Source organism: Phalangium opilio, unplaced genomic scaffold (assembly GCF_054372755.1).
Source record: "Phalangium opilio isolate 3A_F unplaced genomic scaffold, DU_Popi_V2 ptg000103l_1, whole genome shotgun sequence".
Classification (NCBI taxonomy): Eukaryota; Metazoa; Arthropoda; class Arachnida; order Opiliones; family Phalangiidae; genus Phalangium; species Phalangium opilio.
The window spans coordinates 843,894-871,527 of record NW_028324205.1 but is presented as its reverse complement, the minus strand read 5'-3'; positions in this window follow the sequence as shown (position 1 = coordinate 871,527).

Genomic DNA, 27,634 nt, shown 5'->3' with positions numbered 1-27,634 from the left:
GGCGGCGGCGGCGGCGAACAATTCAAACCATTGAAATATGCTAATTTTAGTTCCCACGCTCCTAATTTATACCTCTACCGTGGTACGAAGTGTGGCCCTATACTACTAGCAGAGCCCTTCGTATCAGTAGTTGCACCATCACTAACCTTTACACTTTCTTTTAGAGAATTAAACTTGGACATCAAGCATTCAAATAGCTTCTCTAAATCCCCAGTACATTGAGGCCTTTGCAACATTTCAACTCTGCTTGGATAAAGGCTTATAGTTTTATATATTTCGTTCTCTTTATTCAGTATTTCAGCCAAATTCATTTCACAGCCTAAAACATTAGAGTTAAACTTTAATAATCGAGGGAAGCTTAAAAATAATTGAAATAAATCACTACTTACTGAGCCTCTCCAATGAACAACTTGCTTGCCTAAAGAGAAAATAGCATGCCCCGGTAAACTGCCTATTACTTGTGTCTTCAGGCCTTCTATTTCTCGGTTCGTCTCTCCCTTCTTCGAATTGTCTATACCTCGGTTCATCTCTCCCTTCTTCGAATCGTCTATACCTCGGTTCATCTCTCCTGTCTATTTTGGCAGACTGCTGTTTCGTGTGAGCCGAGAATGCTACGTTTTGTTCTCTGTCTATTGATTCATTTTTCAGTTCTTGTCTCCCATATTCTGCTTCGAGTTGCTCTTTAACATACTGGAAGGTGAACTCTGACTTGGGTAATGAATATAATTTCGTCACCAAATGCTGATACGAGTCCGGCAGTTGGTTTATGAGTTGATATGCTACTTCCTCATCATCAAGTTTTTTTCCTGCGTTTGCTAGACGACGCTTCATATGACATAAGCGGCCAATAAATTGTGGCATGGTTTCCCCTGGTTCAAATTTGGCGCTATAAAATTGTCTTCGCAATACAGCAATGTTGGCTATAGTAGTTGGTTCATATACCGTTTCCAATTTCTTCCATGCTTCCGTGGCCTGTGTGATGCCATCAATGACGTCTCGTACGTTATCGGCTAAACCCATAGCAATTGTAGAAAATGCTTTGTATTTCAGGGCTGTATACCTGCGTGTGTCTTCTACATTATCCGCAGCTGGGATGGGTTCGGTGTCTTGGACTATATCCCATACTCCACGATCTTGTAACAACATGGTCATGTTGTATTTCCAGTCTTTGTAATTCGTTTTCCCTTCCAGTTTGGGGAAATGCCCAAATGGATTAGATCCATCGGCCATCTTGAAAGCTTGTGTAATAACTAACATGCACTGACTAACCACGCTCTGCTACCATGTTATTATTCTCAGTAATAGCAAGCGGAATATATAATTTAAATTAGTATTTATTAAGTTAATTATTAAATTATACACTATATTATTAACCGTATCCATCAGAGTATCAAAGCATAATGAAAAACAGATCAACTTTTTTTTTTTTTTTTTTTTTTTTTTTTCCACCTACTAGCACTAGTGCTTAGCCGTTAGGCCTTGAGCACCAGGAAGAATTGAGCGGGAGACCCTACGCGGCCCAGCACTGACGGGGGCCGCTAGGTCGTATGTGTGTAAGCAGGGAAGGAAATGAGGTTTACTTGGGAGGTGACGGAAGGTGGCATTGGGGTAAGTCACCTCCGGCGGACACGGGACAGTCGGCACCTATAGGGTAGGAAGGCCGACATGTGTCGTATTCCCTCAAACTTTGCCGCCCAGAAGCTTGGCTTACAGGAGTGCGCCAAAACAGATCAACTTCTAAACTACGACATTTTTGTCTAGCAGACGACGCCTAAGTATAAACCCAGTTCACTTCAGTTCTAATCACGCAATGAGCAAAGTCTCTTAACAATGAAGAGGCCTAGAGCGGAGGATTCGACTCCCTCACCCAGTATCTCGCAGGCGGCGTCGAAAAAGGCTAAGTCCTATAGAGACGCCGCCAGCTCAGAAAAGATGGCCATTGTTAAAAAAGGCTACACTGTAAAAAATAAAGTGACTATTCCGTACCAAATAAGGTATTTTTGCTTGCGTTCCCAGACGACCCTTTTTAAGTACTAAAAAAACCTTTATATGACGGTACGGAAAAGTACCTTTAAGAAGAGGTAGTATTTGCGACCTTAAGGAACTCAAAAAAACCATTAACGGTTTTAAAATGGTAACATTAAGGGTACTAGAAAAACCTGTTTCGGAAGCAAGGTATTATTTGAAACCTGAAAGGGTTTCAAAACGTACTTATTATGCACAGTAAAAAAAGAACATTCGAAATTGAATGTTTCAGCGTTCAATACCTTGCCACTGTGGTGGTACGCCTTAGCAATCAAATTTTAACGCATAAAGTGGTATTCAATTGTACACGTTAACGAAATGTTCATATTTGAACGCTAATATTGATATTCAAAAATTCACGCTAACGAAGCATTCAGATTAGGCCATTTTGGCATTCAAATATGATTGCACTAGCATTTAAACGAGAGCGTTTTGGCGTTCAAACGAGGTCTTGTTTGGCGTTCAAACGAGATCGTGTTTGGCGTTCAAACGAGATCGTGTTTGGCGTTCAAACGAGATAGTGTTTGGCGTTCAAGCGAGGTCGTGTTTGGCGTTCAAACGAGATCGTGTTTGGTGTTCAAACGAGATCGTGTTTTGCGTTCAAACGAGGTCGTGTTTGGCGTTCAAACGAGATCGTGTTTGGCGTTCAAACAAGATTGTGTTTGGCGTTCAAACGAGATTGTGTTTGGCGTTCAAACGAGATCGTGTTTGGCGTTCAAACGAGATCGTGTTTGGCGTTCAAACGAGATCGTGTTTGGCGTTCAAACGAGATCGTGTTTGGCGTTCAAAGGTAAGCGATTTTGGCGTTCTCATGTAAGCGCTTTTGGCGTTCAAACGAGAACGAATTGGCATTCATACGTAACTGTATCGCGTTATAATACGATTGCATTAACAATTTAACGAGAACGATTTTGGTGTGATCCATTCACGCCATGGTCAAATATTATTTGCCCGTATTAATACCCTAATCTAAGCCTCTATTCACCTAATTTACCTCATTTTAGTACCCTATTTACAGCATTTCAAGTTGATTTCACTATAGTAGTTAACCGCTTTCCTCCCATTCTGACGACCGACGCCGCAAATTGTCGGATTCATCAAATGGGACAAACATCTTGGGTTAAATGTTCCCAGTGATATTAAATTACCAATTCCCGGGAACGGAAAGATTCTATCTTGTCCTGCAAAAATCTACTTAATTTATAACGATTGAGTGGCTAGATAAAATGAGCAGTAAACCCAATTATTTTGTAAAATATTTAGCAAAATAGATAGTTCACAAGAACCAAATAATTTTAAATTAAAGCAATGCACCTTTATAAAAACATTTCTTGATATTTATTTTCATTTTTAAGTCATATGCATCACATAACACTGCAAAGAATTTTGAACATAAAACGAGTACGTAATACACTGCCCATATAAAAGACATCAGCAAATATTTTATTTTTAATTGCTGCCGACGATAAAAATTTCTTATTATTAAAAAACCAAGTTGGAAAAACCAAAATATTACCTCTCTGAGTCAAGAGGACTACTTACAAACTTATTTACCTAGATATAGAATTATATCTCTCTTTTTTAGATGTAAAAATTTACGAATTATAAAAGCTAGGTTCCATCTTGACCGAAAATGACGACCGAAAACCTTAGCGCCTCGTCAAAAAATTGAGTTTTACGCAGGCCTTCGACGGCAAGATTTTAGTTCGGTTCACACATACGACCGAATTCAGACCAAAAGGTGCGGTCGGCAGAGTCACGTGGCACGAGTTGGAAGAACTTAAGCCTTGGCCTTTGATTTTCCCTTGATGGTATCTTAATTATGGAGCTTACTTCTACCAAATTAAGGTCAGAGATTCAAATCAAAGGTTTATTACATACAAACACGGCAATATCGACTAGCGATCAAATCCGATTAGAGAATTCAAACTCAAAAGTTCATAACATGCAAAGGTGGCAATGGCGACTGGCGAGGTGAAAAAAAAAAAAAACTCGAAGCGGCGATAAAGAACTCCCCTATTATTACGTCAGCAGAAGCTTTAACCCGAAACGAATTTTGATTGGCTATGAAAATAATTTTACGTCGGCCTCTGCTTCAAAAATAGAACACCAATTCTGTTCGACCGAAAGCTGTTTCGGTCACGTTAGGCGGAAGATGTTTTACCGAAGAGGTACTTACGCCGTGTTTCCGTCGTTTTTTCGGTCAAGTGGGAACTAAGCTTAAAGCAGTATTCCAAGCATAGAGGATATATAGTAAAGCAGATGACATTTTACATCCATTAAGAATGTGCCTTGGACACATGAAATCAGTCAATGGGGAAAAAACAGGAATTTAAGTGCATAACTTTTGGGAGAAATATAGTCTTTATGCGTTTTAAAAGGCCCAGTTGTCTACGCCTCAACTTTTAACCCTGTATTCTCATAACTACATTCACAACTGGTTTTGCAGTATAAACACTATTGTCTCGTTTCACCTCATATATATTCTTAGTTTGCCAACGGGGGTTTTAACGTTAATTGTCACCAAAGCTGATTTGTGGTTAGACGCAATGAAAGTCAATATGCACCACAATAAGAATGAAAACTCCGAAGCTACAACCCGATTACGATAAGCCCTTTCAATGATCTAATTGCCACCATGGTGCTTACATCTATTTTAAAAACTAGACCTTATTTAAACGTGTACTTAACTTTCGGTTCACTCTGAACCGTTAATGTCTCTTCAATACAGTCAAGAAAATCAGAACCCATAATTTACTAAATCTCGGGTCTCAATTACTTCCTCTTTGGTTCACTAAGCTAATTACTGATAATCCTTGAATTACCCGACTGATTCTAGGCCTTAGCTTTCTTTTTGTGATCACTATAGCAAGGATTATTGTATATGTAGTATAACTTAAGTAATATATAAACAGCCATTTCAAATAATAATAATAGAAAATATCCTTGGAATATCAAAATGAAACAGAGCTTTAAAGCTACAAAACTACTAAAGGCATCGTAATTACGAAAAATATTTCCACATATTCACTTTATATTATGAAAAAATTTAATGTTAAGGTTCTGTAGGATTTCTTAACACATCAACACAAAACAAACTGCTAAAGCGGCGCACTAGTGTAACAACGGACGTTCACACACAGACATTGACATAGACTGCTTTTTAACCATTTTCGTATTAACTTTAATTTGAGAAACAAGATTATCTTAAATACTAAAATAAATACACTTAATATTAAACATTTTCTTCGTTAGTTATTCGCCTTATTGAACGTTACATCGTTTTAAAAAAGAACAATTAATCATTCTTGAGAGACTTGACTAATATTGACGTTTGAAATGAAGCATACGACTGCTGCTTTGCCTTACTCAAATAGGTAGTATATAAAGGACTCGAATCGCAGCTGTTGATAAGAACATCGCAATTGCGTGAACCTTTGGAGGAAGACCCCGCCATTGGGAGGCTAGACGATTCTCGTAACCATAGCCGATCGCCGCTTATGTCTTAACGTTGACGATGATGATGGAGATAGAAGAAAGTATATACAGACTGGTGTCCATATGGGATGGGCAAAAGACCGGTTGATGGTGGTATTTAGAAGCCAGTGAGTACAGACTGGTGTCCATGTGGGATGGACAAAAGACCGGATGATGGTGGTGTTTAGAAGACAGTGAGTACAAACTGGTGTCCATGTGGGATGGACAAAACACAAGAGAATAATGGTGTTAGACAGACAATGGAGTAATAGCCATTATAAGTGGAATACAATTTTCCAATTTTCAGGCTTGGAAATTGAGAACACATTTACCCCGATTTTCCAACTGCGAACGCGGTCCCCTGGGGTGTGACAGACAGACACGTCGAAATTTGAACCTCTCCGTGACATACGTCACCCGGAGAGGTAAAAATTCAATTTATAGCATTTATTGGATGTGTGCATATGCACGCGTCTAGTATTAAGAGAATCAATGCTTAAATTTGGAACCGTAGGTATTAAAGACACCTAACCTAAACTAAGTCTTACCTAACACTTACCAAACCTAACCTAAGCCTTTTCAAACCCTAACTCAACCTGACCTGACCTACAAAACAAGACAAATTTTGAAAAAGGCAGGTGTTTATTGTATATAAACTTAGCTAGTAGTTTTCACGATTATTTAGAGAGGACGATCGCCTATCAAACTTAGTTATGTAATTAATCACCCAGTTAAGCAAGTAAATTAGTTTAGGTTTAACCTCCATTTTCTAATAATATTTCGCAATTTGACTCTGTGTGTGCTTGTGTTCCTGAAAAAATCATTAGTCTGAGCCTAGAAAATAAAATAATGGTAATGAATAATTGGCAATTATTATGTTCTTGAATATCAAAATATAATAAAAATGATTTGTTGAATTATAATATTAAAATTTGATAAAATGAACCTGGATTTTTACCATTGTAAATATTACACCCAAAAAACTCGCCAAGAATTGCTCCCGTGAACGCCCGAAAAGCTCTCTTTTGAACAGAAAAAAGCTCCCGTGTGAACACTCTCAACGCTCTCGTTAAAAAGCAAAAAACGGTCCATTTGAATATCAAAAACAGTCACCTTTGAACGCCCATAATGCTCTTGTTTTAAAGCCAAAAACACTCTTGTTAGAACACGAAAAACAATCTCATTTGAACGCCAAAATGTTCTTATTTGAACGCCTAAAACGCTCTAGTTTGAATACTAATACAATCCTATTAGAACGCCTAAACGACCATGTCTGAACGTTTCATTAGCGCAAGGCAGTTATTCAAAATTGAATGGAATAAAGATTCTTTTTTGAGTGGTAATATATAAGCTGTTCAAAAATGAATGCTAGTGGTTAGTTTTGAACGCGTAAAACAGTCCTTGTTCAAAATTGAATTTTTCTGGTTAAATCTGAATTCGTCAATAGAGGTTTGTTCAGAATTGAACGGTCGCCATCATTTTTGAATGCCGAAAGCACGCTCATTTTTTTCAGTGTGGTGTTAAAGCAAACTCAAAAGGTTTTTATTAAAAAATTGTTTTGAAGAAAGGTGTTATTCAAACCCTTTGCAGGTAGCAAAATACACCAATTGTGGTATGAAAAAGACCTATACAGGTTCTGGAAAAACCTCTATTATTAACAAGGTATTATTTGAGACCTTGAAGAGCTTTAATATCTACTTAATATGGTATTAACCCAAACCAATAAAGATTCTGATGAAACCATATTTTAAAATGTGTTATTTGAAACCTTTGATGGATTCAAAACGTTCTTCTACAAGGTGTTATTTGAAACCTTTGATGGATTCAAAACGTTCTTATAATGGTGTTAAAGCAAAACTCAAAAGGTTTAAGTAAAACCATTTTAAGGTTGTTTTTCAACCCGTATTGCGCTCAAAAGTGTAGCAGTTGTGGTATGAAAACCACACATAATAATAATAAAACAAAGTCAATATTATAGCTAACTCAAATATCATTTATAATCATCAATTTAAAAGGTAAGGTTTACATGTACAACAAATTTCAAGGAACATTTTTCAATTTAAGAGGTTTAGAATTTTATGCATATAATTTGTTAACCGCATTTTTAATTGCTACTGGTAGTTTTTTTAGTCCTGGTTCAATTTCCAGAACTACTGTCTGTATAAAGTGTAATGTCTTCATCAACTTTGGAGAGTAATCAATACCAAACGCATAATAGGTCATAAAGAGCGTTAAAAACCCTTTAATAATACTGCTCGATGAAATTTCCACAGTCTCCAAAACTACTTTCACGGGTTTTCTGAAATAGTCTGCGTCTTGAATATATACCACAGCATGCTCGTGGTTTGGAACCTAGAATGGCATTTAATTAAATATCTATGATCCATATTCATGTGTATATGAACAACCAATAGATGATGAAAAATTTACTTACATCTAAAGTAAAAAGCATTTTCGGGTTTTCCTTAAAAATCAACGGCAATAAAAGTAAACTTGCGCCAACTTCCATTTCTAATGATAACGATTAATTTATTTCATGAAATTTATATTTCAACGAAAATAAAATAATCTCTAGCTGTATATATTTCAGTTGTAACAAAATCTTTCTTTGATAAAAGTTGATTATTCAACTTCTCAAAAAGATCCGACTTTTTAGTCAATTAAAAAATCTTTCCCGGACGACTGAATAAAATGGACGATTTTTTTTCTCATGGTTAAAGTCAAAATTAATAGTCCTCTGGAACTCCAGCAATATCTAATTATAAAGGGATATCAACATATTGTTTAATGGGACATTCTAATGTATTAAATATCCTAGCTTAATAATTATAATTAATATTTGGATAATTTTCTATGATTTCCAGCACCGACTTTTCAACGCAAACTTTTCCCCTAACTTGAAAAGATTTTTTCATTTTTTCATCCACTATGACTTTGTTTGGCTTGGTTTTCTTCCATTCCTCCTGAAGACATTTTATGTGAGCAGCTATGCTAATTTCATCTTCAATGCAATCCTCCTAAAATAATTAAAACATTTTCATAAAAGTTCTAAAACATACATGAAATGTTTGCTACTTACCAATATTTGAAATCTTTTTATTTTCTTCATTGGCACTGGTTGATCTGCGTCGTTTACTTTTCGCCTGTTGTTCGAATGCCCGTGTTTCTTTTTTGCATCTTTTACAATCTGCAAGTTAGTGGAATGCCGCCTTTCCCGCTTAAATTTGGACTTCAAACTTTCTAACCAAGTGCCCTAAAATTAAAAATGGGAGATTACTTTCACAAACCCACATCATATATTTATATGTATATTGTAAATACCACCATACTTACATATTCGGTTCCAATTTTAAGACGATCAACTAAAAAGCGGTGTTGAGATACCAAAGCCTGAGAAACTCTACTACACTCATCATGGGTTGGATATCTAGTAAAATTAAATGTATGGGTAAAGTTATAAATTACGCTGTAATTATTTATATCAGACTTACATAGTGTAGCGACTTAAATCCTCATAAAGAAGAGCAACTATTTTATTCGAAAATCTCTCCTCAGTTAAAACAATTGGGTTTTCTGATCAATTAATTCTTGAATTTGATTAGGTAAAGTTGGAACCTTATATCCTAGAGGAAGTGTTAATCTTCCGCTTGTAGTAGTAATTGGTTCCTCCTCTGGATCCGCAACTGTGGCTCTAAGATTCGGTATCTCTTGGTTACTACAGGATGAAAGGACAAATAATGTAACGAAACTCACGTCTGATATAAGTATTTTCATAAGTGAATAATATGTTAGCTCCCTATAAGATACTCAGGCTCCATAGGCGTAATGAATCCAGCGATTTCTTCTCATTTCACCCGCGCGGGAAAAAAATCCGAATGTTGCGCTCTCTCTTGTCGAAAAAAAAATCCCGCTCGTACGGCTCCTCGACCTCGAGTCGCCGGCTGCTTTTTCACCAAGGGAGTGTTTTAGTCGTGAATGTTTATGTTTTAACAATTTAACATTATATCATGGCGTTTGTGTCAGTACTGAGACAAAAAAATGAGGGAACTCAATGCAATTTACCGATATTGTGCAAGAATGCTAAAGATAAGAGTTGTTATTGTGACTTGAAACCAGAAAATTATACAACTAAATCCAATCCACTGATCTCTTAACTGTTTTCTTAACCGAGGCTACAGAGCGAAATATTCGGCTGCTTAAATAGCTCCGATATCATTGGCTAGCTTCCACTATACGCGCTTCAAGGAAAAAACCGGAAAGAAGAGTAAATAAGATTTTCGTTCACGTGGCGGCCGCAGAGCGTCGCATATAATTGGGAAGCCGGCGGCGCGGGAGAAAACGCTGGAGTATAAAAATGAATTGCCTGAGTAACTTATAGGGAGCTAACATATTATTAACTCATGGTATTTTGGAAATGGGTTTATTATAGCCTATCTTGGAGATACTGAGCAGCAACATCGATATTTTCAGATCCTAATATATTTAGTTCTACACCATCAGATGGGCTTTCTTCTTCGTTACTATAAATGTCAATGAATGTCTTTTCAGGATAAATTTGTATCCCAGATATATCTTTTCTGAAAGCTCACTTAATATTTTCCGATAGGTCTTTCATTGTGAATGGTTCGTTAAGCTTAATTTCCTTCCTTAGCTTTGCAAACGACACGCAATAGCTTCTTGACTCCTGCTCTCATTATAGAACGATTTAATTTGTAAACAAATTCGTGAAGTGTCTACGTGTCTCACGTGATAATTAACGACAGGGTCTTTATCTCATAGTAATAAATGTTTTTAACGGGAGATTTTTTGCAGAAGGAATTCTGTTTTCATTCATTGAAGCGTAATCTATTTCAGCCCCAGGCCGAATATTTTTCCAATGTTTAGAATCCTTCACCTCATAGGCATGAAGGTGTGAGTTATAGTTTTCAACATAAAAAACTTTCCCACATAAAAGTCAACATTCGCCAATTCTCAGAATATGAGCTATTTTTATAAATAAAGGTATATCTTCACCATGAATAAAGTCAACCGTTATAAATGTACATAGCTTATATGAAACTGAATTGATATTTATTTCTTTAGCTTTTAAAATTGATAGGTTTTCCCATTCAACATTTAGATACCTGCACTCTCTTATTTTAAGTTTAAGATCGTAGGGCAAGGTTGAAAACAATATGCATTTTACACTTTTTTGTAAATCGTCATTTTGAAGGCCGTTTTTCCCACTCCAGTCATGGCACTGGGTGTACTGATTTCTTTCAGCTATTGTTTTTGCAATGTTAGTAAAGTTTCTACATCTACTGGCTATTTGTTTGATTTTTTGATGCTTCGCTTCAAAGCGAAAGCACGCTAATCTCTTTAATGGCCCATATTCTAATATAAGTCTTGGGTAGTGAACCATGTAATGAATTTTTGGAGTGAATTTAGTTGCAGCCAACAATTTGAGGTTCTGATAAAAACGTTCAATCATGTCGGCAGCAAAACCTAGCCAATTTATGTTTATAACAGGGGCAGATACAATATCAACTATTTCTCTCAGATTTAAATATAGTTTCCAGTGGATATTATCTTCACGAACAAAAGGACCAAATAAAAAAGGAAACATGTAAAACAAACAGCTCTTCTAAGCGGCTGAACCAATTAAATGGTTGTCTTTAAAAATCATCCGCTTTGAGAAGGTGCCAGATTTATTTATAGAATCTTCACTACCATAATCAAAAAGAGTTAAAATTTCGTTCATTTTTTCAAAAGAAAAAACTTCAGTGCTTATGAGCCCAGAAAGAACAACTTTCAAAACAAGTGGTATAACTCCTTCCTAATGTCGGGGGGGGGGCGAAGCTATCCGTTACTTTAAATACGGGAATTGAAAGTAAAGGTGATTTTTTTTACCCCGTAAATAGCCTCGTTAGCAATATTTTCAGAAACTGCTTCAACTTGGTACAAGTAGGCTTTTTCTGTTCTTATCGAGTAATCAGATTCTAAAAACTTTTCAGGTAATTCTGTTTTAACAGCCATGCAGTGTCGACAAATTCTTCCGCGACTGAAACCTTGTTTAAAGCCAGCTAACAGATGCGAAGAAAGATTATCACCCGAAATAGTTGCCAAAGCGCCCCTAACTACTACACCTCGTTCTTTAATAAATATTCCTTCACATTGCAAAGTAATTAGATCTTGAATAAGTGGATCAAGTACAGGCTCGTATCCATATTTCTCTACGTGCTTATACCTCACTACTATTGTTAGGAAAATGTTGCTTAATTTACTTCTAAATCTAGGTGGCAAATTCCCAAGAAAAAAATAAAATAAGCTAATTTTATGCTTTCCTCGTTTAGACCCAAGCGGATTTACTAACTCTAGCTCATCAGTATATAAATGGATTCTCAATAACGACTTATGATTTTTAAATATTTCGTGGTTCATAAATATTTGGCCTTGATCATAATCACTAACTGTACTATGCTCTCCCTCCCGCTTTCCTTCCAATGCATATTTTTGGATTTCTTCCCATACATCATCGAAAGACAACATTCTCTCAAGTAGCTTTAAAATATTTACATACTGAAAGGTATCCTTAAAAGTTTTGCCATTACGGTAGTTTTCCCCCAAATTGTACTCGATCGGGGACAAAAGCTCAAGCTGTTGCTTACAGAAACTATTTAGCTTGTAGTCACTTCTTATAACATCAGTTAGAGTTTCTACTTCTGGAATCTCACCAGGTTCAGAGTTTGTATACAACTCTAACATTTTCAACTATAACGCTGACATCATTAGCTATGCTCATAGCAACTGAGCGCGGAAGCAAATGTTTTTCCCTCAATTTCAGAATCATCAAAGCCATGTTTTTGCGTAGATTCGCTAAAGAATCTTCATGATTTTGGATTTCATTTTCGTTGACATTATTAATCTGTTCGTTAATATAGGGCTCATTGTGTTGGTTTTCAAGAAGTAAAGTGTCAGGTAGAATCCCATCCTCAATTTCAAGGTACTCTAGGCTGTGTTTTCGCTTAACATGGCTTGTAAAAGATTTATAGACATTGTATGGTTTTGAACAAATTCCTACATTGCAAAAGATTTTAAAATTTGGGTCATGAATATGTAAATCTCTATAATGAGTTAGGAGCTTCTTGAATGATGGTCTGTTGACACCGCACATAACGCAACGATACATTTTGATATCTATAAACATCAATTGATACTCCTATAGTTATGATGTTCCTATTGCCATGAATTTATTCAAGTTAACAATGAATATACAGTTTCAATATACAGTAGAGTTAGCAGACCCAAGGCCCTTTGAAGAAAAATCAATTTAGGTTTCAATTACATGGGTATATTCAAGAATAACCACAGTAAATTCATGTAGATATTTAGTTTCAGTCAGAATCAAATAAGGCGAATTATTATATAATGTCAATCAAACTGAACGGTACGTGTTCTATTGTCAAATTCATCATGAAATATCAGTACATACAAAGCTAGGCGCCGTCCTATCTCTAGCCATTGCTCTGAGAGAGATAAGAGGTTGCCCTGTTTTGTACTTACTAACATTTCAAGCTGCATCTGACTGTCCCGGCTTCCTTGGGGTGCCCCCCCCCCTTGGGAGCAGAGCAAAAGGCCTTGTCGTGGCGGAGGGGGCCCGAGTTCGGTGTGCCGGTTTGGATGATTCCTTGGGCTTGCCCTTGGTTCGGACCTTTCCCTGCCCCGTTCCGCGAACGTTTTGCTCGGCCGCCTCGCCCCCGCCCAGGTGTTGCTATGGCTCATTCCCAGCTCTTGGCAACCCTCTGGGGGCCGCGGATACATTTTTTGGACCGTATGGCACTGCTGTGCTCGGAGGGCGATCCCCCGGCCCCTCGAGCCTTCTGCTGCCTTAGTCCGAGCCCTGTCACCGACCACCTCCTGGCTGGGCTCGCCGCTGACGGTGTCCCGCCTCTGTCACCTGCTTAAGGGGCGTTGCCGGGCCCGCTGGCCGATCCCGTATGCCTTGACGGCGGTTCCGCAGGTACCATTTTGGGCACAGGGATGAAGGCAGGAGGGGGGCGCTGTTGATGCCCCCGTGCGCAGGTGCAGCGCCTAATCAAATGCATTCTGAGTGTCGTCAATATGCACCCTGGGGTTTTTCAACCCACCTGCCTGCGTGAGCGCGTTCAGGGACAAATACTAGTCTTATATTTATTTAGTGGAAATTTGGGTCTTAAATTTCTTTAAATATTAGTATTATTATAAAAATTGCACATTACCATTGAATTTTTGGTCTTCAAACTGAGAAAGCCAGGTGCAGTTGCTAACGCTTTAAGATTCTTCAAAGACTACAATAATTAATAAATAGCCTTATGGATCGCAATTTACCACAACTGCTCTCCACGCTTTTAATGAGCATTGATAATCCTATAAAATGTAACACTATAGATACATCTAGTACTGATATTAAAATTTAGTAGAATCATAAATACCTTTTCTATCGTCAACCGCTTGTTTCCAATTTACAACGGGACACCCAATCAATATGGTGGGATCAAAAATGACGGACTAAGGAGACGAGCCGACGATACCGAATTTTCCGACCACAAAAAATGATTATTTTTTCCGATTGGGCGAAAGCCAGAAACACCGATTTAAAACAAAAGGTTTCCGCAAAAAATTTAATTATTTACCGTATGGCCGAAATCCAGAAACACTGATTTAATAAAAATGATTCTCGCTAAAATATGGTATAATATATAAGATTGCTATGTTCATTGCAAACGCTTTGTACGCACACGCTGTGGAAACAAGTTGGGAAAACCAAAATAAACCTCTCCGAGCCGAGACAAATTTACTTTCTAATCTAAACACAGGTCCACCAGCCAGTGAGAAAAACCGGAAATACGTAGTTCAAATTGTCGGGATAATGCGAAGGTCATTTGTGAAGGTTTATTCGTTTAACATTTCCCTGTGTATCCTCATAATTCTAATGAGGACCTAATATCTATCACTTAAAGTAAAGGCGGCTTCATTATCCCCTAGCATGCTGGCTAATCTTTTGGACACGAATTTTACCTTACCAAAGACAGGAACCAATCAGACCTAATGCACTAGGTCACATTGGTTCCTGCCTTTGGTTTAACTAGCCATTGCCAAGCTTAGCCAACGTGTAGCGGGGGCATCAACGGAGCCGTCCTTTGCTTTAAGTGTGTATTTAACTTTCGGCTCACTCTTAACCGTTAACACCTCTTGTAAGAGGACACGAAACAAGGTCAATTCTGACTTAAATCTAGGGTATCTAACCCAATCGCTTCAACACTTATAGATAGACGAAGTATTAAAATCCATGTTATGTAGTGATTAGTGAAGTTAAAAGTTGCGTTTATACTATATATAAATGGAGTAAAGCTGAATTAAAAAGTAAACACCAAATTTGAAATGTTAATGTAAAAGATTTTCTTGGAATATTGAGATGAAACAGAGCTTTATAGCTACACAACTACTAAAAGAATCGTAATTCCAAAAAATATTTAAAATATTTCCATTTAATATTCTGCAAAAAGGAAATGTTATCGTTTTGTAAGAGATCTTATCATCCTACTCGCTTTATATTAACTTTGATATGCGTGTAGTGTTTTGATTCGGATGCAATCTTCATTACTCGTTCTATATAAACTCTCACTTGTGTCATTACATAGAAATAAGTTTATCTTAAATAGTTAATTAAATATAACTGATATTAATTATTTTAATCGTCAGTATTTTACGTTAATTATAGTAAGGTCGGTTTAAGAAACTTAATTCCTAAAATAATTTTAAACATAGCTATATTTAACGTTATACCTCTAGGGAACACCTATATCAGAACTTTCGTAAATTTAGGGTATATAAGGCGATTGATTCACATTAAGTGATAAGAAAATGCGCAATTGCGTGAACCTTTGGTGGAAGCCCTGCCTTAGGGAGGCTAGACGTTTCTCGTAACCCTAGCCGCTCGCCGCGTACATCTTAAGCCTAACGACGATGATGGAGTAGAAGCTAATGTTACAGATTGGTGTCTATGTGGTATAGACGAAAGACCAGGAGATGTTGGTGGCTAGAAGCCAGTAAGGATAGATTGGTGTGTTTGTGGGATACACGAAAGACTAGCGCATGGTGTTGTTGTTGGAAGCCAATAAATACTGAGGGTGTTGAGTGAAAGGATTGGCGGTTAGTCAGCAGATGAAGGCGTAACGACTAGTCAATGATTGGCGTTAAATAAGATAGATAAACCTTTTCGGAATTTCTGTGTACTGCGAACGCGGTCCGGAAATTGCGAACACGTTTCCTCCGATTTGCCAACTGCAAACGCGGTGACAGACAGACAGACAGACAGACACACACACACACCCACAAGTACCTACAAACACCCACAAGTACCTACAAACACCCACAAGCACCCACAAACACCCACAGGCACCCACAAGTACCTACAAGCACCCACAAGTACCTACAAGCACCCACAAGTACCTACAAGCACCCACAAGTACCTACAAGCACCCACAAGTACCTACAAGCACCCACAAGTACCTACAAGCACCCACAAGTACCTACAAGCACCCACAAGTACCTACAAACACCCACAAGTACCTACAAACACCCACAAGTACCTACAAACACCCACAAGTACCCAAAAACACCCACAAACACCCAAAAACACCCACAAACACCCACAAGTACCCACAAACACCCACAAGTACTCACAAACACCCAAAAGTACCCACAAACACCCACAAATACCTACAAACACCCACAAGTACCCTCAAGTACCCACAAGTACCTACAAACACCCACAAGTACCTAAAAACACCCACAAGTACCTAAAAACACCCACAAGTACCTACAAACACCCACAAGTACCCAGAAGTAAATACAAGCACCCACAAGTACCTCCAAGCACCCACAAGTACCTACAAGCACCCACAAGTACCCACAAGCACCCAAAAGTACCTACAAACACCCAAAAGTACCTACAAACACCCACAAGTACCTACAAACGCCCACAAGTACCTGCAAACACCCACAAGTACCTACAAACACCCACAAGTACCTGCAAACACCCACAAGTACCTACAAACACCCACAAGTACCTACAAGCACCCACAAGTACCTGCAAACACCCAAAAGTACCTACAAACACCCACAAGTACCTACAAACACCCACAAGTACCTGCAAACACCCACAAGTACCTACAAACACCCACAAGTACCTGCAAACACCCACAAGTACCTACAAACACCCACAAGTACCTACAAACACCCACAAGTACCTACAAACACCCACAAGTACCTACAAACACCCACAAGTACCTGCAAACACCCACAAGTACCTACAAACACCCACAAGTACCTACAAACACCCACAAGTACCTACAAACACCCACAAGTACCTACAAACATCCACAAGTACCTACAAACACCCACAAGTACCTACAAACACCCACAAGTACCTACAAACACCCACAAGTACCTACAAACATCCACAAGTACCTACAAACACCCACAAGTACCTACAAGCACCCACAAGTCGGTAATCTGGCTTAATTACCAGCCTTCTGTAATCCAGCTTAATTGACAGCCGTCGGTAATCTACCTTAATTACCAGTCGTCGGTAATCTACCTTAATTACCAGTCGTCGCAGCGGCCTCATCAACGTCACGGCGGCAATATTAAAGAGGCAGTTCGCACCGTGGGACAAACGACGATCTTCCTCATAGAGCTTAGCATACCGGGTGGGTAAAAAAGGAGAGGGGGTCGGACAGCCCCTTAAAAACCGTCTTATCACACTATCGATAGGCCATTCCAACCAAAAGGCAATAAGAAGAAACAATCGGATTATTATGAGGCAACTATACGTTAAAAAAGGCTAATATTGGTCACGCTGATATTTCCCAATAAAACAGTGTATAAATGCTAAAATATCGCAGATTGGGGCAATTTTTAAAATTTAAATTAAAAATAATTAAAACTAATTTTCCTTAATAACAAGAAAAATAGTCCTAGATTATAGTGTAAAGTTTCATTTAAAATCGTTCCCAAAACTAACTAAATCACGAGTAACCGATTTGTTTTTTTCCAAAAATTTCCCATGTTATTTCTATGGGAAAAATTCCTGTTTTTCATCAAAAGGTGTGATTAATTTTATGGAAATGAAAACCACCCTTAGCAACTTTATTTTTTATAAAATAGACTAATTAATGGATCTCTTCGAAATTTTAACCACATATTGAGGGCCCGAATTGTAGTTCTGTGGAATTTTTTCGAAACAATTAATAAAATACAAAAAAAACTACATCCAAACAAAAAACCCTCCTTATACATTAAGAGCAGTATGAAGTCTTATCTAAGAGAGCTACCGCTCTCTCAGAATACATTAAGGTAGGTTCAAAACTTTTAACTAACTTGTTAATGGCAATTAAAAACTATTCCCTAACCGTTTCAGCACCGCTGGCAGCCTCCATTTTCTGTTTACTTTGCTCTAGGTTTTTTTCTCTATTCGGAATACGTCAATCGCGTCTGTATGACCTATCCCCACGGGATCCAATAGGAAAGCGCAGAGCAATGACGGACATGAAAGGGGTCGGGCTTACTTGTCCTCCAACACCGGCGTAAGAGTAGAAGCGTAAAATCTAGCAACTTAGGCATTCTTATAGTAAATTTATTCTTGATAGAATACATTCAGAGTCGCTTCAATTAGTTGGACTGCAAATCTGTGAGGACGTCTGCTGGTATTCTGAAGACAAACAGTGAACAAATGTCAAGTTTTGATTCAATAACCGTATACACCTCAGCCATAGGAAGTCTCCGTTATGCAGCACTTTCCACACGGCCAAATATTGAATTCGCCGTTAATCGTACATCACAAGCAATGACCAAACCAAAAACTAATGATTGGAAAGCAGTTAAACGAATATTTCGTTATCTAAAGGGAACAGTAACCAGCGCCATTTTGTTCAAGTCAAATGCTTTGTCACTTCCCACTCCATATACTGAAGCTGACTATGGCGGTTGTGATAAAACTTGTCGTTAAACATCTGGAATCCTTTGTTTACTTGGCTCAGCACTGATTACATGGGCCTGCCGTAAACAACAAACAGTCGCACTGTCCACAATAGAGGGCTGCAAACTGAAAAAAGTCATTCCCAAAGCCTGCCAACTCCAATGGTAAAATTTTCACAAACGCCACTGCCACCCTAACACCATTGTAATATTTTCAACTCCTCCCTAACGCCACAGTAAAGTTCATTTCATTTTTGAATCCCTGCCAAAGCCAATTGTGATGTTTCACACGAATTCCAATCCCTGCCAAAGCCGATTGACAGATTTAAAAATCTTTCCAATCCATGCCAAAGCCGATTGACAGATTTAAAAATCTTTCCAATCCCTGCCAAAGCCGATTGACAGATTTAAAACTATTTCCAATCCCTACCAAAGCCAATTGATAAATTCAATAATATTTCCAATCCCTGCCGAAACCAATGTGAAATTTGACAATTTTTCCAATCCCTGCCAAAGCCAATGAGAAATCCGACTAGTTTTCTAATAATCCCTGCCAAAGCCAATGAGATATGCGACAAGTCTTCTAATCCTTGACCCAACTAATGAGATATCCGACAAGTTTTCCCATCTCTGCCAAAGCCAATGAGAGCTTCAAAAAAAACTTTCTTACTCCAAACACAAAAGCATCTAACCTAACCAATTTTCATTTATATTTACCCCAACGTTTCCCAGCCGGCCGTGTGGTATATTATGAACTTATATATTATGAAGGTTTTCCAACGTTATCCCACTGCATTTTTTCAATTATTCTTATTATAAACTCGAACATTGTTTATAATTGAGGTTTTTTTTACGTTTAATCTAAGGCGACGGAAAAATTTTGACTCTCTGACAAGAACAAGTAGTTTTAGTTTCGATTTCTCTCGCACAGCAATGAATTTGATTTTATTTTGCGGAGGGACGGCTGTACCATCCGCGACCGTCATGTGCCGTCTGTGTGGGGTTGAACTTCATTCATCCCGCTTGCGCCAAAACAACCACGTGGGAAATTCAAAGAGGAAAAATTGACTAATATCTCTAATGCCACCAACTCCGGTTGAGTAAAATAAGGCTGGCTCTCAATGCCACCAACTCCATTTGGATACTATAATTGCCAACGCCAGCCAAAGCCACCTGAATCCAACAATAATCCAGTCCCGACCGACTCCCGTATAAGTTTTCGAAATATTTCCACTCCCTTCCGACTCCGTTCCAATTCAGAGATAATATTCCCAAAGCCACCCAAAGCCAAATTATTTATTTTACCCAACTCCAACTCCGACCAATAATGAGGGAGTCCCTTGGCTTTCTATGGAGTTGGAGTTTTCCCAAAGCCTTTGCAGTCCTCTAGTCCACAACAGAAGCCGAGCCAGTTGCAGCGACGGAAGCTGCCAAGGACATAATTTGGATCAAAGGCATCAGAGCTTCCCTCAGTAACAAAACAAAAGAGACGTGCCAATCCTGCATATCGACAACGACGGCACCATCAAGCTGATTCGGAACCCCGAATTTCATAGACGTACGAAACACATTATCATTCGTTAATTCAATATACGTGAATTGGTTCAAGATGGAATAGCACAAGTCGCTTATGTTCCGAGCAAAGATCAGCTTGCGGATATTCTAACCAAACCATTGAGCAGCGAATTCTTTGCCCCCTTTAGCAGACAAGGTAATTTGCGCTTGTAAGAAGAAGTCAACATCAAGGACGAGTGTTGAAGATTAACTGATGTAGACTTATTGCTTACGATTTTTGTTGTTTAATTTTTTTATGATCATTAATTGAAGGCCACTATTGTTTTTTATTACTGCTATATAACCCATTGTTATCTAATATTCTTTTAGTCTGTCATGTTGTTGGGTTTTGAATAAACGTTTAGAGTTCTTGTTTTAAACTGTCGTGTCTTAGCTGCTTGATTAGAAACTTCATGAATTTTTCAGCTGGAAAAGTCCAAAATTGGTTATATGAAAACCCTCGCTAAGGCTGCGTACAAAAAATTCAAGGCTAAAGGTCACAAAACATTTAATGCTATTCTGAATGAAAAGTTGGCGGCTATTTCTGAGAAGGCTACTATGCAAGACAAATTAGCATCGAGTGGCTATCCATTGCACAAATTTCATTGGGCTATCGAAAATTTCTACATATCTCATATAGCTCTAGTATTTGGAAAGGACTTTCACTGTAAACACGCTGTCAATACTTGGTAAGAAATAAACTATTCTATAAAAGACAACATAACTTATGAAGAAATCGTGTATTTATTTCTAGGTTGGGAATCTTCATGTCTTCGGGTCTCTTAGAGAAGTGGGATGCCGATGATAACAAGTTACAGCCAAAAGAGACACTGGATGCAATAAATGTCAGTTTGATTGGTTTAGGGGATCTGGCCTACGTCTTTTATGGACTTTTATTGGGATGGTTCACCGCTTTCATTGGACTTTTCTTAGAAATGTCACGAAAAAAATCTGGAGCTAGGAAAAACCTAGCGAACCAGTTTCCGTTCAGATATTAAAAATTTCAAAATTACTTGTCTAACGCGAAAAAGCTTAATCTAATATTTGAACTCAGTTTATTCTAGTCGAATCTGAAAGCTCTTGATATAATGTTAAAACCTTTAACATTAATTATTCTATAATATAATAATGTAGTATTTTAGGCGTATTTTATTATTCTATAATATAATAATGTAGTATTTTTTGATATTTCACAAAATATTAATGATTGTTATATTCTGTTTGAAAATTAAGCGAAGATGTAAAAGAAATTAACTATCGAGTTGAACGAAAAATCAAAAGCACATTTCTCAGTTACGCATTCCCAAAAGCGCACTTAGGCATTAGAGCGATTTTACTAAACACTCATCCTATTAGAACGATTTTTCTAAACACTCATACCAATAGAGCGATTTTCTAAAAACAATCATCCCATTAGAAGTGTTTTACCATACACTCATTCTATTAGAGCGATTCTACTAAACACTCATTCCATTAGAGCAATTTTACTAAACACTCATCTCATTAGAGCTATTTTACTAAACAATCATCTCATAAGAGCTATTTTAATAAACTCTCATCCCATAAGTGCGGAAATAAAAAGGGTATCCTCCCATTGGACAAATTTTTATTCAACCAAAATGCGCCAACCTATTTTCAAAACCAGCGGAATGGACCAATGGCGGATTTCGAATCAATGAGATTCTGTACTAATCCCTTTGATTTAGAGCTCGGCATTATCTAACCGTTATCCGAAAATTAGTGATTAACCGATTCTTTACAAACAAAACTGGCGGTTATAATGCGATTTAACATGGTACTTCTGTGGATAATTCTAGATTTCGGATAAAGATAAAATAAAGCGGATAATTTATTCGATAATGCCGAGCTCTACTTTGATTTGAATGCTGCTGCTCACCGGATTATGGATTATAACAGCTATGGTGTTCTTCCTTTTGATCATGATCATTGTTCAAGGGGGAACAGGAAAAAGTAAACAATATGTTACTGTCTGAAAGGTGATTTGTTCTGCATTTTAGTTGGTTCAGGTTAGGTTAAGTTTCGTTTTGCTGGTAGGGCGCGGGGTTTTTTTGACCGATTTATCCGAAAAAAATACGATTAAATACAAATAATCGAAAATTATTAAGAAGCTTATTCGTTTAAACAAAGCAACTTTTTCAGACGATATTTTTGAGACTGAATGATGTTAGTAGGATTTTAACCGACAAATGCGTTCACTCGACCAAATTTTCCGAAAAAATTTATATGTTCGGTTAAATTCAACATGTTTTCTATTGCAAAATCGACTTGCTTTAATGTCTAACTTTTAGCGTAATATTTTGTGATTTAAGATTTGTAAAAAATAACCTAATAATTTTTTTCTTGTATAAATTTATCTGGAATATTGTCACTAGTATTGTTTTGTGGAATTTAATATGTATATGGTTTTCTCCGTATCAGATATTTATGGAAAACCTTTTCATTACATCGCATCGCCGAGCTCACTAATTGTCACCATGTTTTCGATTAAATCCGAAAAGGCATAGTTATTACGTTTTGGGTGGACTATGCTGCAAAATCCTGTCTTCCAAGCACTAAAAAAGTATATCTGTGATATTTTCGCCTTATGGATCATTCTATACTACCTTATAACCATCAAATACCATGTTAATATTAGCAAAATTACACAGGTTTTAGTGGTCAAAGTGAAATAAGTGTGTGTGAACTATACGTCTTTGATTACCGGGCTTGAAAACTACTTGTGCGTTGTGGAAGTATTTTCGAAGTCAATTATCAATAAACGGGCACATGAAAGCTTTACTATCATCTATTTTAATAATGAGTCTTTCCAACTTTTTGTTCCACCACATTTTTAAACACATCATCTTAGAGATTGTTTCTGGATTAAGGCTTCCTCTCTTTACACCTACACGTGACAAGATTCAATCCTTTGGAAAAAACTTCTTCCGAAGGAACCGAAGTTGCAGGAATGGCAAGGAAAAATGTTAGTTTTGGACAGGCGACCCGGTTTGATACTTCTAACCATATCGTTCTAATTAACATATGTATATGCAAGAAAAACTAATGTGTTATATCAGAAGCTCATAATAGCCGAAGGATGACACAATGTATCCTCTTTAGTTGGGTAACATATTATTCATCAAAGACTCAAACTTCAGTAGTATAACCCCCTACTTCGTACCTCCGTAGGTGTAGAATGTAGGTCAAGGTCACTAAATCAGTGTAAAAGTGTGTCAATGTGTCAATGACCGATGACGTAATGATTGACGTAATCAACGCCCCCCCGTCGCCGGGGAAACCCGCGCGCCGCCTCGCGGGAAACTCGCGAAACACTGCGCGGGAAAACACCTGTCAGTCTCTTCTACAACTGTATCTGTGACGTCATTGGCGGGAAAAAACCGTGCGCCGTCTATTGGGAAACTCCTCTCTTCTACAACTGTATCTGTGACGTCATTGATAAGAGACGAGAATGGATAGCTTTAAACGTACATTGCCAAGGGTTAATGATAGGTCTCTGCTGGAAGTTGCGCAATCCATTGTAATTTTTAGTTTGACTCAAAATTTCAACCTTTTTTCAAGGAGTTTATTTTGATTATGGTATTGTTTTAATGGTAATTAAAAGGTACACGTAAGTAACGTATATTATGGGGTGGCGGTAAAGTTTTATCATTTTTAAATGAAAATGTGTCAAGTTCATAACGTAGCGGATACAGTAGAGGTTTGGGTCGGTAATGTCTTACTGGAAAAGGACTGATACGGGTGTAGAGTTATACTTACAAAAGGAGCAAAGATTTGACAGCTCAAACGGAATCAAATACCAGTACTTAGTTTCAAAATACAATCACAGAAAAGTAAGCGTGTGTAAATACTCTCCTTTCAAATCATTCGTTTTCAAAACAATTCACATCTAATTTTTCTATTAGTATCGTACTAAAGCCAACGTTAGAGGCAGAGGCTACCCCGTTTACAGGCCAACACCAAACGCAAGGACTCGTCCTAACGTGTCTAAACCTAACCTACCTCCAAGTTATAACGTTTTTACGTAAGGTGGCGAGAAGAAATTCCACCACAGAATTTGTATTAGTCTTAGACGTCGATATGATGCCCAACTATAACCTCCACGAAATGTTCCTGGAGTATGCCTGAGAAAATAGGCTCTTTCTCGAATCTCGAAAAGATGATAAAACTGTTTACGTTGTACCCGCATTCGAAATGAAAGAAATAGCCCAAATACCCAAGGATAAAACGGACAACGTTTGGAAATGATGAGCGCCCACCTCTTTTACATCGAGCTTTGTTGGAAATGTCAGTAACATATTGACTACGAAGCCTGGTATAGAGAACCAATGACTAATAAGTTAGCTGTCATTTTTGAAGCCTTGTGGAGAGATCCTTGGGAACCTTTCTTCTTCAGCAGAAATTCAGCGCCTTATCATGATGAAAGGTTTAGACAATATGACTTTAATTTAAAAGTCAAGTAAGACCAAGATACCACCGTGTGTAGAAAGAAGAAACCATCGATAACTAACCCATTGATTGATATCTTTGTAGGTTTGCGAATTACACGTTGTAGGATACTAATTTTCAGTTTTAAATAACGCTTTTTGTCATCCATAATGGCCTGAAAATGGCCAACTCATTCCATAAAGAAAAGGATACCGATCAAGAAAAGAACCGTATCTTATTTCGACAGTTCAAAACTGAACTAAAGGAAAAATATCCAGACTCCTCCAGGAGGTGCTACTGATCTCGAAGCTTCCATTTACATGAAAAAAAAGAAATAATTTATCAGGTTAGTTTTAAAGAGTAAGTAAAAAGAAAATCAAATCTACCTTCCATTGTGTATAAAAACACTGGTCCCGGAAGCTTTGGAACAGATTTTGGCTGTTATGAAAAAACTGTCTCCATTGAGGAACTCTATTTAGATAATATAGGAGTTAAATGGTGTATATTCGTACAAGTTATTCTTATAATGACGTTATTTAATGTAAAGATTTGTATTTTAAAATAGGGATTTTGCTCATAAACTTGCATTGGTTTTGATAAGTAATCCAAATGTACCTTTTCATACTTTGGACCTATCAAATAACCTAAAAGAAGGTAAAGGTAATATATTTACTAACGAAAAAAGAAATATCAAAGACAAATAAATAACAACAAGAGCTCTTCAATGTATTTCTTAATGAAATATCTCTTGTCAATTAATTGTAAAGAAAAACAGAAAATAAATGTTACCAATAAACATTGTGGTGAACTTTTTATGGGGATATTATTTCTGCATTTTTCATAATAGCGCTGAACTGCCTATCTGTACGAGGTTGAATTCAGGGTTCGTACAAACCTGGGAAACTGGGAAAACTAAGGCAAATAAATAACTTTCAAAAATTCAGTGTTTTTTCTTCTTGGCGGTCTAGTGTAAACAGGTTTTACTGTGCTTTGATGTGTTTTATTGTAGTTTTGTTGTACCTTAGTGTATTTTATTGTGTTTTACTGTGTTTTATTGTAGTTTTATTGTACTTTTAGTGTATTTTATTGTGTTTTACTGTATTTTATTGTAGTTTTATTGTACTTTTAGTGTATTTTATTGTGCTTTATTGTACCTTAGTGTATTTTATTATGGTATAGTTTAGTTTTAGAGTGTTTTATTTTACTTTTATTGTACTTTTAGTTTGTTTTACTGTGTTTTGGTTTGGTTTTATTGCGTTTTACTGTGTTTTGGTGTGTTTTTATTGTAGTTTTAGTGTATTTTGTTGTAATTTAAGTTATTTGTCATAAATTCACACAGTTTCTGTAAGACTCAATATCATATTGATCATAATAATACGTGGAACAAAGTATTTAGTTTATTATTAGTTTATTTAGTTTATTATTATTATTAGTTTATTATTATTAGTTTATTTAGTTTATTGTTATTAGTTTATTTAGTTTATTATTATTATTTATATATATTGTGCATTTATAACATTAAAGTAAAACGAAATAAATTTCCTTACCTACATCCCCAATATCACTCCAAAATTATTATGATATTTTTCGTTTGAATCAACTAACCATTCCACGAACATCTGTCACGACAAAACGGAAACAGTAGGTGTACCATTTTTGAACGCTTTTCTCCCAATACCAGTTCAGTATAAATCTCTTCAAATAGAAAGTGTATTTTATTGTACTTTTAGTGTATTTTATTATGGTATAGTGTACTTTTAGTGTGTTTTATTGTACTTTTAGTGTATTTTATTGTGTTTTACTGTATTTTATTGTAGTTTTATTGAACTTTTAGTGTATTTTATTGTGTTTTACTGTGTTTTATTATAGTTTTATTGTACCTTTGTGTAGTTTTATAGTGTTTTATTTTACTTTTAGTGTATTTTATTGTGTTTTACTGTATTTTATTGTAGTTTTATTGTACCTTAGTGTATTTTATTGTGTTTTACTGTATTTTATTGTAGTTTTATTGTACCTTAGTGTATTTTATTGTGTTTTACTGTATTTTATTGTAGTTTTATTGTACCTTAGTGTATTTTATTGTACCTTAGTGTATTTTATTGTACTTTTAGTGTATTTTATTGTACTTTTAGTGTATTTTATTGTGTTTTACTGTGTTTTATTATAGTTTTATTGTGCCTTTGTGTAGTTTTATAGTGTTTTATTTTACTTTTAGTGTATTCTATTGTGTTTTACTGTATTTTATTGTAGTTTTTTTGTACTTTTAGTGTATTTTATTGTGTTTTACTGTGTTTTATTATAGTTTTATTGTACATTTGTGTAGTTTTATAGTGTTTTATTTTACTTTTAGTGTATTTTATTGTGTTTTACTGTATTTTATTGTAGTTTTATTGTACCTTAGTGTATTTTATTGTGTTTTACTGTATTTATTTTACTTTTAGTGTATTTTATTGTGTTTTACTGTATTTTATTGTAGTTTTATTGTACTTTTAGTGTATTTTATTGTGTTTTACTGTGTTTTATTATAGTTTTATTGTACCTTTGTGTAGTTTTATAGTGTTTTATTTTACTTTTAGTGTATTTTATTGTGCTTTACTGTATTTTATTGTGGTTTTATTGTACTTTTAGTGTATTTTATTGTGTTTTACTGTGTTTTATTGTAGTTTTATTGTACTTTAGTGTATTTTATTGTACTTTTAGTGTATTTTATTATGGTATAGTGTATTTTATTGTGTTTTACTGTATTTTATTGTAGTTTCATTGTAATTTTAGTGTATTCTAGTGTGTTTTACTGTGTTTTATTGTAGTTTGTTTGTACCTTAGTGTATTTTATTGTACTTTTAGTGTATTTTATTATGGTATAGTGTACTTTTAGTGTGTTTTATTGTACTTTTAGTGTATTTTATTGTGTTTTACTGTATTTTATTGTAGTTTTATTGTACCTTAGTGTATTTTATTGTGTTTTACTGTATTTTATTGTAGTTTTATTGTACCTTAGTGTATTTTATTGTGTTTTACTGTATTTTATTGTAGTTTTATTGTACCTTAGTGTATTTTATTGTACCTTAGTGTATTTTATTGTACTTTTAGTGTATTTTATTGTACTTTTAGTGTATTTTATTGTGTTTTACTG